Raw genomic sequence first — 12,968 nt, forward strand, 5'->3', positions numbered from 1 at the left:
TGCGTATGGCTGCGTAATCGGCGTCGTAGTTATTGTTTGTTTCTTATTGTCTAGAATGCCTGGACCGACGCCAGGAGACGTTTTCAGAATTTTGTATGCTTTACCAGAAGATGTAGAAGATTCAGTTATCGTTGCTGACTCCGATGATGATTTTGAGTCACCAAATAGTTCACAGATATGCTGAAAAAAAATTCTAGACTTAGCAGGGGAGAATTCGAATTTGCTGTCAGGTCATGTGTTGCAGCAGTGAAGTAGCAGGATAGCAAACCTGTTTGTATATTATCAAATTACCACAATCCAAACACATTACAACTGTTTTGAGAACAAACAAAGATGGAAGCAGAAGTGAAGTATTCTGCCCATTGGCTGTGGCAGAGTACAATAAAATAATGGGAGGAGTGGATAGATTTGATCACCTGCGTGAACGGTATCCTGTAGGCCATTGTTCATGGAAGTGGTGGCACAGACTGTTTTTCTTTCCTGTAGATTTGGCAGTTGTCAATTCCTACATTATGTGGAAGCTACAGAAGACAGAAGCAGACCAGCTAACATTTAGATTGCACTTGGCAAGGCAGCTTGTCTCCTGATTCTCAAGTCATAAGCGAAAAGGAAGGCCCGTTCATTTTCAAAGACCAGAAAGGGGGCAGGTCTGGAGTACCAGATGAAGTTCGCCTGGAGAAAGTTGGAACTCATTTGCCTACAAAAGGTACAACAAACAGAAGATGCCACCAATGTAGCACCAAGAATAAAGAAAAGAGAACAAAAATAATGTGCAGCAACTGTCGTGTACCTTTGTGTGTAGTACCATACTTCTCTAAGTTCCATAGTACATCACCTTAGTGAACTCAAAGGACAATATGAGCAAATACAAATATAAATGTAATGTTTAACACGCTTTTTGTATTAAAAAAAAGGATATACTTTTTTCTTCAAATTAGCAAGAGAAGTTACTCCAGAGTTCAGTGGGAACAATAGTTCCCACTAATTTTTTTATACTCGTAGGCTAAACTCTCACTTTCAAGATTTAAACTATGATTTTATGAATGGTTCCTTAGCCCAATAAAGTGTTCATGAAAAATCTACAACTTCTGGAAATAATTTGGTCACTAAAGGGTTAAGTCCCATAGTGCTCAGAGCCATTTGAACCATTTGAACTATACCCAAATTACCTTGGTGAAAAAGTCATAGCACAGCTGACTGCAACGAACGTGGAACAATAACACGAGACTAATCTTTCTTCGTGCGGAGCGAGAGGACACGACGTTGAACAGAAAGTCGTTGTCGGTGCACAAAAAAACGGCGAACCAACGGATCTTCAATCCGATTTTTAGACAAAGGCCATTGCGTAGTGCCATAACGCAAAACAACACTTAATACTGGGTCGTTAGCTGTTGCTGTGGCTACACGACGAAAATCAACAGGAAGACTTCCTACAACATCATCATTTTGCACATCGATGAACGTACAAGCCTGTTCGGAATAGTCGAACAGCGTGTCTTTAGCTATTGGCAATCGGAATAACGCGTCGGCGTTACCGTGCTGAGCAGTAGGCCGATACAAGACGTCGTAACAGTACTGCGACAGAAACAGTGACCAACGAATAAATTTTTTGTTCCGTACGCGGAGACACTGCCGTAGACGGGCGAAACAAAGACGTCAAAGGCTTATGGTCGGTGATAACTGTAAATTTGCGACCATATAAGAAGTCGTGGAATTTTGTAACTCCAAAAATCAAAGCGAAATCTTCCTTCCCGGTCTGCGAGCAGTTACGCTGCGCAGAGGAGAGTAGCTTCGATGCAAATGCGATCGGGCGATCGTGCAAACCAAATTTGTGAGCAAGGGCAGCTCCGATCCCGAAATCGACCATGAGGACAAGAGGTTTTGCAGGATCGAAGGGCGTAAGACATGTGCTAGATAAAAATGCAGATTTAAGCTGCTGAAAGGCACGTTCGCATTCAGGCGACCGAATGAACGGAACGTTCCATCGACACAGTCGATGTACTGGTGCTGCAAGAGATGATGCGTTAGGCAAAAACTTGTGATAATAATTGAGCTTGCCTAGAACTGATTGCAAATCTTTAACCGTCTTGGGTGCTGGTAGCTGTGATATTGCTCTTAAATGATCCGGACTCCGATGGATGCGTTGAGAGTTTATCACATGTCCCAAGTAGATAACTGTTCTGAGAAAAATGTACACTTGTCTTTACTGGGTCTAAGACCCTTTTTCACGGAGCACTTCAAACAACTGTCTCAAATTTTGCGAATGTTCTTGCTGCTTAGAACCAGAAACTACGATGTCAGCTAGGTAATTACACACTGAAGGAATCGACGCACAAAGAGTCTGTAAGTACTGCTGAAATAGTGCCGGTGTAGAGGAACATCCGAACGGAAGCCTTTTAAATTTGTAGAGACCTAAATAAGTATTCACGACGAGAATCTTCTGCGATTCTTCATCCACAGCGATCTGAAGCTAGGAATCTTGCAAATCTAACTTAGAAAAATATTTGCCTGGACACAAATTGTCAAACAAGTCTTCTGGACGAGGCAAAGAAAATGTTGCAACAACAAGCTGAGGATTGATGGTGGCTTTCAAATCCATGCACAGTCGCAATTTGCCGGATAGTTTCGTTACGATAACCAATGGTGATGCCCATAGTGATGCTGTCACCGGTTCACTCATTCCTTGATCCTCAAGTTCATACAATGTTTTAGCAATTTCGTCTCGAAGCGCGTGAGGCACTATTTGAGCGAGGAGAAATTTAGGCTGTGCATTGTCCTTCAGTCCAATATGCGGGTGAAAATTGTTCGCGCAACCTAAACCTGACGAAAAAATGTCAGCAAACTCTTGACATAGTTGAGAAACACTGTTTGTGGGAACACTTTTAGTGATGGGTAGTACGTTCTGCAAAATACTAACGCGAATTCTTTACAGACGAATGGAAAAACTGGTAGAAGCCGACCTCGGTGAAGAACCGTTTGGATTCCGTAGAAATGTTGGAACACGTGAGGCAATACTGACCTTAAGACTTATCTTAGAAGAAAGATTAAGGAAAGGCAAATCTACGATTCTAGCATTTGTTGACTTAGAGAAAGGTTTTGACAATGTTGACTAGAACACTCTCTTTCAAATTCTAAATGTGGCATGGGTAAAATACAGCGAGCGAAAGGCTATTTACAATTTGTACAGAAACCAAATGGCAGTTATAAGAGCCGAGGGGTATGAAAGGGAAGCAGTGGTTGGGAAGGGAGTGAGACAGGGTTGTAGCCTCTGCCCGATGTTATTCAATCTGTATATTGTGCAAGCAGTAGGGGAAACAAAAGAAAAATTCGGAGTAGGTATGAAAATCCATGGAGAAGAAACAAAAACTTTGAGGTTCGCCGATGACATTGTAATTCTGTCAGAGACAGCAAAGGACTTGGAAGAGCAGTTGAACGGAATGGACAGCGTCTTGAAAGGAGGATATAAGATGAACATCAACAAAAGCAAAACGAGGATAATGGAATGTAGTCGAATTAAGTCGGGTGATGCTGAGGGAATTAGATTAGGAAATGAGACACTTAAAGTAGTAAAGAAGTCTTCCTATTTGGGGTGCAAAATAACTGATGATGTTCGAAGTAGAGAGGATATAAAACGTAGACTAGCAATGGCAAGGAAAGCATTTCTGAAGAAGAGAAATTTGTTAACATCGAGTATAGATTTAAGCCTCAGGAATTCGTTTCTGAAAGTATTTGTATAGAGTGTAGCCATGTATGGAAGTGAAACATGTACGATAAATAGTTTGGACAAGAAGAGAATAGAAGCTTTCGAAATGTGGTGCTACAGAAGAATGCTGAAGATTAGATGGGTAGATCACATAACTATTGTGGAGGTATTGAATAGAATTGGGGAGAAGAGGAGTTTGTGGCACAACAAGAAGGGACCGGTTGGTAGGACATGTTCTGAGGCATCAAGGGATCACAAATTTAGCATTGGAGGGCAGCGTGGAGGGTAAAAATTGTAGAGGGGGACCAAGAGATGAATACACTAAGCAGATTCAGAAGGATGTAGGTTGCAGCAAGTACTGGGAGATGAAGCAGCTTGCACAGGATAGAGTAGCATGGAGAGCTGCATCAAACCAATCTCAGGACTGAAGACCACAACAACAACAGTACGTTATTGCACACAGTTAAGGAAAATATATCAAATAAATCAAAACCAAAAATATTTACAGATGATGGTGAACACAGTACATGAAATGAAACCACCTGAGTTTGTCCACGGTATTTCGCTGGCAAACTACACAATCCTAATACCGGGATACTTTGACCACTGTAGGTTGAGAAATAGTTTGTTCTGCCGTCGGCGAAAAGTGTCATTCTGAGAAGCAATGGTCTCTCTGGTAGGTGTTGACGGGCAGATCGAGCGTGGCTGGATTTTCGTTGGCGTGCACTGTCATCACAAGCAAAATTGTCACAGGTACTGGAGGCGAATTTACAACATTTATTTCCATTGCGTCTGGCTCGTTGTGACAGGAGGTCTTATTACGAGAACCGTTCAGGCGGAAGCTACTTTGTCCGGAAACGTGATACTGTTTTTCAGAGTTCTGTCTTTTTAAGCACACCGCCTGAATATGTCCCATTTTGTTGCAAAAATTACAAACGGCCTTGTGCGACGAGAAATTATGTCGCGAGTGCTGGGAATTACACTGCGGGCAAAATCGCAACGTGGGTGGCTGCGGCCGCCGCTTAACAGATATCTATTTCCTGGGAGTGAATTGGGCCGGCACAGCGGCAGGTATACGTGATGCGCGCGCAGCTGGCTTGCTAACCTCACAGACCACGGGAGGCGATTCGAAAGAATCTGCAGCAAAGTCCAAAGTGTCCTGTCTGTACAAAATGTACAACACTTGTTCTAAAGTGGGGTTGGATAATTTATGAATTTGCTTTCTAATGCGTGTGTCTGACACGTATTGCGCAATAGCGTCTTGTACCATGATGTCAGAGTATGATTTAAGTAGTTCTAAGTTCTAGGGGACTGATGACCCCAGAAGTTAAGTCCCATAGTGCTCAGACCCATTTGAACCATTATGATATTCTACAAGAACATGAAAATTCACAGTCGCGAGTGAGGCCTTGCAAAGTTGCTACTCACTCACGGTAATTATGCTGAGGTCCATGTTTTGTGCGGAAAAATGCGTACCTTTTTGCCACAATGTTTATATTCTCTTTGTAATAATTGATCAATGCTTTAACAAGTTCTTCATAACAGTGCTGTTCTGGCAAACTTCTCGGGAATAATTTGAGGAGAATGCGGCACGAGGCCACGTCAGCACAAGATAAAAGCGCAAACACCCTCTTTTTACCTGGAACCTTGTTTGCAGCCAGATGGTGTGAAAACTGCGCCTGCCACCCCCTGCCAGCTCTCTACGCTGGCTTCGAAGGCGCGAAACGGCGGTGCTGCGGCCCACTGTACGGTCTGCTCCTGTGCAGCCGGTACGTGTGGCACAGCTGTTGTTGTCCCTGGACGAGCTGGTTCAAATGGCTCTGAGCACTATGGGACTTAACATCTGAGGTCATCAGTAGACCACGGATTTTTAGGTCGTAAAAAATGTGTTTTTAGGCACCTAAAATAGGCTCCTTCAGTAGTTCATTTAGGCTATATAAAACTAAAATAGGCTCTAATAAAAATGATGCAGAGAAAATAAAAATAAATTAAAATACACAGTGTTGACAGTATGAACATCTTATTAGTCATTAAAACAAGGAGAGTGAATATTTACACAGTTAAAGGGCACAGCAATCTACAACATTAATGTTGAACATAACTCCAAATATTTTTGAGTTCCCGTAAGATAAAGATCTCCGTAAAAAAGATGTAGCAAAGGTTTAATTAACACATTCGTAGTTCCACATATTCTGACCATAGTTGGCTTCACAATAAATAACCAAAATCTTTTCTAGGTTTTCTAGTGAAAAACTGTGGCGCTTGTCAGTCAGAATCAATTTATACGCTGAAAAAGAACGTTTTACATCAACAGATGTGACAGGGGCGTACTTCATTTTCGGCACATTTTGGACAGGAATGCTGCAGTCAGGAGTGCTGGATTTTCCACCAAGTATGTCGGCAGCTGCACACAACTCCTTCAGGCCAGTGTTCTTCGGCAAAACCGTTTGCATTTTTGCCCGTACTTTTTCCCCTACTTCACCTGGCGCTCCATTAATTTTCATTTTGTCTTCTTCAAGCAAAGAAATATTGTTGTAGATAGGTCTCCCTGAGCCTTCTAATTGTGAAATTATTCTTGCCATAAATGTGTAGTGGGCCCTAATGTAAGATAAGTCCCGTTTTAAAGAAGAATCTTCGAGTAACTCCATTGCTGCAGTTACGGATGCAGCATCCTCCGGTATATTCTCAACCACCTTCTGGACAGCTGAGAGATGCGTACTATAGTATTCTGCTGCTATCAGCCACGTGCCCCAGCGGGTGACAACAGGCTCTGGCGGCAATGGGACATCGGGAAGCTGTTCTTTGAATGCCTGTATTCTTGATGGTGCCTTACCAAAAATTTTCTTCGCCATAGATATTACTTTATTTACTTTAGGGTATTGTAGCCTTACTTGCTCTGCTATGCGGTTGATCCCATGCACTACACAAGTTACGTGCAGCATCAAATGGTTCAAATGGTTCAAATGGCTCTGAGCACTATGGGACTTAAAATCTGTGGTCATCAGTCCCCTAGAACTTACAACTACTTAAACCTAACTAACCTAAGGACATCACACACATCCATGCCCGAGGCAGGATTCCAACCTGCGACCGTAGCAGTTGCGCGGTTCCGGACTGCGCGCCCAGAACCGCTAGACCACCGCGGCCGGCACGTGCAGCATCAATGGGTAGAATACTTTTAATAGTTGAAACGCTGCTGTCGTATATGCAGCAGTATCAGTGACGGCCAGAAGCACCTTATTCTCATCCACTCCGTTTGGGTGTAGCACCTTAAGCCCATTGTTCACAAACTGTGCTATTGTTTGTTGGTTAGTGTTTGTAAGCTGTTTTGAGTAAATCAAATGAGCCCTGGATGGAGCATCTGGATCTAGCTTGCCAATAATAAGGTTTGCAATGTAACGGCCAAGACTGTCAGTAGTTTCATCCACAGAAATCCATATACAAGATTCTCCAACATCTTCTCGGGTTCTCTGCAATGCAGCATTGTAAGCTGAATCCACATAATTCTTACGTAAAGTTGACTCTGCAGGAATAGACCGATGGCAGTTCTTCTGAAGAAAACCTCTGAAAATAGGGTTTTCTTTTTTCCGAAAGGGGATGTTTGTTGCCACAAGTGCATGACACAAATCACTGCAGAACTTGTTTTTGTCGGGGGGTTCAGCAGATTTATTGGTTAAAAGAGTTTGCTTCAATTTTGACTTTCGTTCAACATTAGCTTTATGTGCGATTCCATCTGCATGCTGAGTTACGTGAGATTTCTTAACACTCGAAACCTAATACAATAGAAAAGGGAAATGCAGGTTAGAATCGCATATAAAGAGTATTTCGTGTTACTAAAGGATAGCGATAAAAAAGAATCCTATGTGACAGGAAAATAAGAAGTCTAAGAAAAACATCAACTAACCTCCTTGTTGCATGCTTGGCAGAAAATAATTTTCCCATCTGTTGTATAATGCGGAAAGTCTTGCAGCCACTGCCTTATGTGAGTAGACTTTGAACTAGCTGTTTTTCGGCATGGCGTAGTATTCTCACACAGAAATTAGAATTTATTTCGCGCTTGCATGGGAGCGGTGGGCGAAGTACCGTACATGTTGCTGGACATATGGCACCTTACAGATGGCCACCCCTTCTAAACAAGCGAATTGAATCTACTGGTGCTTCAGATGAAAACGTCTCACTACTGGCAAATTATTTTTCGAACCGGAAAATTCACCTATAATACCTTCCATGAAACAGAGTGGTTTGATAGGACTGACTGTAGACAGCAGCGAGAAAATGCGCGAAGGGCAGTAATTTAGCTATAGAGGGCGTCGACGATTAACATTGTGATTTTTTAATCCGTGCTCAGCTTAAGGCCTATGAAACTGTTTGTTTGCGAAAATACACACCTGGTCAGAATCCTACGAACGAAATGGTTCAAATGGCTCTGAGCACTATGGGACTTAACTTCTGTGGTCATCATTCCCCTAGAACTTAGAACTACTTAAACCTAACTAACCTAAGGACATCACACACATCCATGCCCGAGGCAGGGTTCGAACCTGCGACCGTAGCAGTCGCGCGGTTTGCGGACTGAGCGCCTTAACCGCGAGAGCACCGTGGCCGGCACGAACGAAATATTTGCAAATATAGCATTTAGTACTCCCACGGTCGATTCTAATGTGTAACTCAAATCCTTGACCGGTTCCCGTTCGCTCACCGAAGTTAAGCACTGTCGCGCTCGGCGCGTGCTTGGATGGATGACCATTCAGCCGTGCCGAGTGCTGTTGGTAGTAAGGCAAGCAAAGGAATTGTAAACAGTCTCTACCGACCTTCGCCTTCGACGAGACGTAAAGCCCTAAGTTTACTTCCTTTTTCTAATCTTTGTAAATATAAGAACCCTACGTCAGATTAACGAAATAGGTACTTTTTAGGATTTTGATGCCGAAATAGGCAAAATTAGGCGTCAACGTCGAAATACGCAATGTTAGGTCCTATAGAACTAACGGTATTCAGTTTAGTTAGTCATGAAACGCATAAGTACCAACTTATATGCAAATTGGAGCTTAGGAAAAAAATAGGTTTTAACCTAAAGATCCGTGATCTTTTTTTTTTACATATGAATAATAAAACACCTATAAAGAGTATTTGGTATTAAGATGGATAGCGATATAAAAAAATAAAAAAGACCGAAGTGTTAGGCAAATACGAAGCATGACCGCATATCAACTAGCCACCTTGCTGCACGCTGGGCAGAAAATATTTGTTTCCATGTGTCGTATAGTGTGGAAAAACTTGGGGCCACTGTCTTATATGATGAAATAGGCACTTTTTAGAATATTAAAGCCGAAATAGGCAAAAATAGGCACTAACGTCGAAATAGGATTTTTTAGGTCCTATAGAATTAACGCTATTAAGTGTAAATAGTCATGAAACGCATAAGTATAAATTTTTATGCAAATAGGAACTCAGGAACAGAACAGGTTTTTACCTAAAATCCGCGGTCTAATCATCAGTCCCCTAGACTTCGAACTACTTAAACCTAACTAACCTAAGGATATCACACACATCCATGCCAGTACATTTTGTTCCTTCGTATTTGCCATCACAAGTAAATCAAAGAACCACAACCGGGAGTAGGAAAAATTTCATGCACTCGGCATTCATACAAATTGGAGACGATGGGTGGCGACAAAGAAACACCTAGTAGAGGTAGTAGTAGAAGAAAAAGGAGAAGAAGAGAAAAATGATACTCTAGAAGTTCCGCTTCTAATGCCGTACGGATAGGACGTTGTTTACTTCTGCTCTATCTCAGAGCCGGCCGCGGGGGCCGAGCGGTTCCAGGCGCTTCAGTCCGGAACCGCGCTGCTGCTACGGTCGCAGGTTCGAATCCTGCCTCGGGCATGGATGTGTGTGATGTCCTTATGTTAGTTAGGTTTAAGCAGTTCTAAGTTCTAGGGGACTGATGACCTCAGATGTTGAGTCCCATAGTGCTCAGAGCCATTTGAACCAACTGCGGGCGACTTCGGCACGAGACATGGCGTCCGCGCTGGGGCGTCGTCACGTGGCAGTGGCGAAGCTACGGGCGCTGGCACCCAGGGACGAGGAGAGCAAGGAAGAGGGCCCCGTGGGGGCAGAACCGTCGGCGCCGACGCTGGAGACATAGGGCGACTCGAGGGTCCAGCGATATCTACCCTACTGGCCATTAAAATTGCTACACCAAGAAGAAATGCAGATGATAAACGGGTATTCACTGGACAAATATATTATACTAGAACTGACATGTGATTAAATTTTCTCGCAATTGTGGTGCATAGATCCTGAGAAATCAGTACCCAGAACAACCACCTCTGGCCCTAATAACGGCCTTGATACGCCTGGACATTGAGTCAAACAGAGCTTGGATGGCGTGTACAGGTACATCTGCCCATGCAGCTTCAACACGTTACCACAGTTCATCAAGAGTAGTGACTGGCGTATTGTGACGAGCCAGTTGCTCCGCCACCATTGACCAGACGTTTTCAATTAGGGAGAGATCTGGAGAATGTGCTGGCCAGGGCAGCAGTCGAACATTTTCTGTATCCAGAAAGGCCCGTACAGTACCTGCAACATGCGGTCGTGGGTTATCCTGCTGAAATGTAGGGTTTCGCAGAGATCGAATGAAGGGTAGAGCTACGGGTCGTAACACATCCGAAATATAACGTCCACTGTCAAAGTGCCGTCACTGCGAACAAGAGGTGACCGAGACGTTTAACCAATGGCACCCCATACCATCACGCCGGGTGATACGCCAGTATGGCGGTGACGAATACACCCTTCCAATGTGCGTTCACCGCGATGTCGCCAAACACGGATACGACCATCATGATGCTGTAAACAGAACATGGATTCATCCGAAAAAATGACGTTTTGCCATTCGTGCACCCAGGTTCGTCGTCGAGTACACCACCGCAGACGCTCCTGTCTGTGGTGCAGCGTCAAGGGTAACCGCAGCCATGGTCTCCGAGCTGATAGTCCATGCTGGTGCAAACGTCGTCGAACTGTTCGTGCAGATGGTTATTGTCTTGCAGTCGTCCCCATCTCATGACTCAGGGATCGAGACGTGGCTGCACGATCCGTTACAGCCATGCGGATAAGATGCCTGTCATCTCGACTGCTAGTGATACGAGGCCGTTGGGATCCAGCACGGCGTTCCGTATTACCCTCCTGAACCCACCGATTCCTTATTTTGCTAACAGTTATTGGATCTCTACCAACGCGAGCAGCAATGTCGCGATACGATAAACCGCAATCGCGATAGGCTGCAATCCGACCTTTATCAAAGTCGGAAACGTGATGGTACGCATTTCTCCTTCTTACACGAGGCATCACAACAACGTTTCACCAGGCAACGGCGGTCAACTGCTGTTTGTGTATGAGAAATCGGTTGGAAACTTTCGTCACGTCAGCACGTTGTAGGTGTCGCTACCGCTGCCAACCTTGTGTGAATGCTCTGAAAAGCTAATCATTTGCATATCACAGCATCTTCTTTCTGTCTGTTAAATTTCGCGTCTGTAGCTCGTCATCTTCGTGGCGTAGCAATTTTAATGTCCAGTAGTGTATTACGGACCGCGGTCGATATCTGCAACCCCTAACAAGTGTGGTATCGAACGTTGATACCACATTGAGATTTTCTTTAGATGAGTCCACCCGTCATGTGCAGCCAGCGAGCGAGGTGGCGCAGTGGCTAGCACACTGGACTCGCATTCGGGAGGAAGACGGTTCAATCCCGCGTCCGGTCATCCTGATTTAGGTTTTCCGTGATTTCCCTAAATCGCTCCAGACAAATGCTGGAATGGTTCCTTTGAAAGGGCACGGCTGACTTCCTTCCCCGTCCTTCCCTAATCCGACGTGACCGATGACCTCGGTGCCTGATATCTTCCCCCAAACAACCCAACCCCATGTGCAGCCTAGTTCTCTGGAAATCTACGCTTGGTTGGTAGACATCGGATCAGGTACACACATCGTATTTTGACACAGAACTTTGTTTTCCTGGTTAAAATAGAGATTCCCTTAGAAGTAGACTAGTGCTCATGTTCCTTTCGGTCATAGATATGACTCAGTACAGTCCCCCTTGCGAACGCTGACATTGAATACAAAAATGCTCGTGTGTTTAACCTGCCTCCCGAGGTAGATAATGTTTGCCTTAGAGACGATTTGCTAAAGTATGGTGAGGTTGAAAACTTTCGCCTTGAATGATGACCTAGCCAGCACAGATTTAAATGATACAGAGAGAGCCATTTAGCAGAAATGCAGGTGAAACATAACATCCCGTCACATTTACAATTAAGGGGTTACTGTATACACGTTACATACAGTGGCCAGGTAGGGACGTTCTTTCAAGAAACAAGAGTGGTCGTCTTCGCACGACTTGTTCGAGAAGGGAACATCAGTTGACCAGCGGTGTAATTTGCTGGTAGACCTCGTCCTCATTGGATGTGCAGGGCTGAGCAGTCCTCTACTCTTGAATATTTCTCGGGCATTGAGCCGGGTGGAGTCGTCCAAAAGACGCGATATTTCGGCAGGGCGACTTCTTGCCGTATTGTGGCGTTCCCGGATTTCAATGAACCACCTTCATGCTGTCTCTCTACCGTTCTACTCTCGAACGTCACGCGGGAGAAACGAGCTTTTAAATTTTTCGGTGCGAGTCCTGATTTCTCTTATTTTATCGTGATGATCATTTCTCCCTATGTAGGTGGGTGCCAACAGAAAGTTTTCGCAATCGGAGGAGAAAACTGGTGATTGAAATTTCATGAGAATATCCCGTCGCAACGAAAAACGCCTTGGTTTTAATGATAGCCACTCCAATTCACGTATGATGTCTGTGACACTATCTCCCCTATTTCGCGATAATACGAAACGAGCTGCCCTTCTTTGTAATTTTTCGATGTCATCCGTCAGTCCCACCTGATGCGGATCCCACACCGCACAGCAGTACTCCAGAATAGGGCGGACAACCGTGGTGTAAGCAGTCTTTTTAGCAGACCTGTTGCACCTTCTAAGTGTTCTGCCAATGGATCGCAGTCTTTGGTTTGCTCTACCCACAATATTATCTATGTGATCGTTCCAATTTAGATAATTTGTAATTGTAATCCGTAAGTATTTAGTTGAATTTACAGCCCTCAGATTTGTGTGACTTATCGCGTAATCGAAATTTAGCTGATTTCTTTTAGTACTCATGTGAGTAACTTCACACTTTTCCTTATTCAGAGTCAATTGCCACTTTTCGCACCATACAGATAGCATC

This window comes from Schistocerca piceifrons, chromosome X, assembly GCF_021461385.2.
Source record: "Schistocerca piceifrons isolate TAMUIC-IGC-003096 chromosome X, iqSchPice1.1, whole genome shotgun sequence".
Taxonomy (NCBI): Eukaryota; Metazoa; Arthropoda; class Insecta; order Orthoptera; family Acrididae; genus Schistocerca; species Schistocerca piceifrons.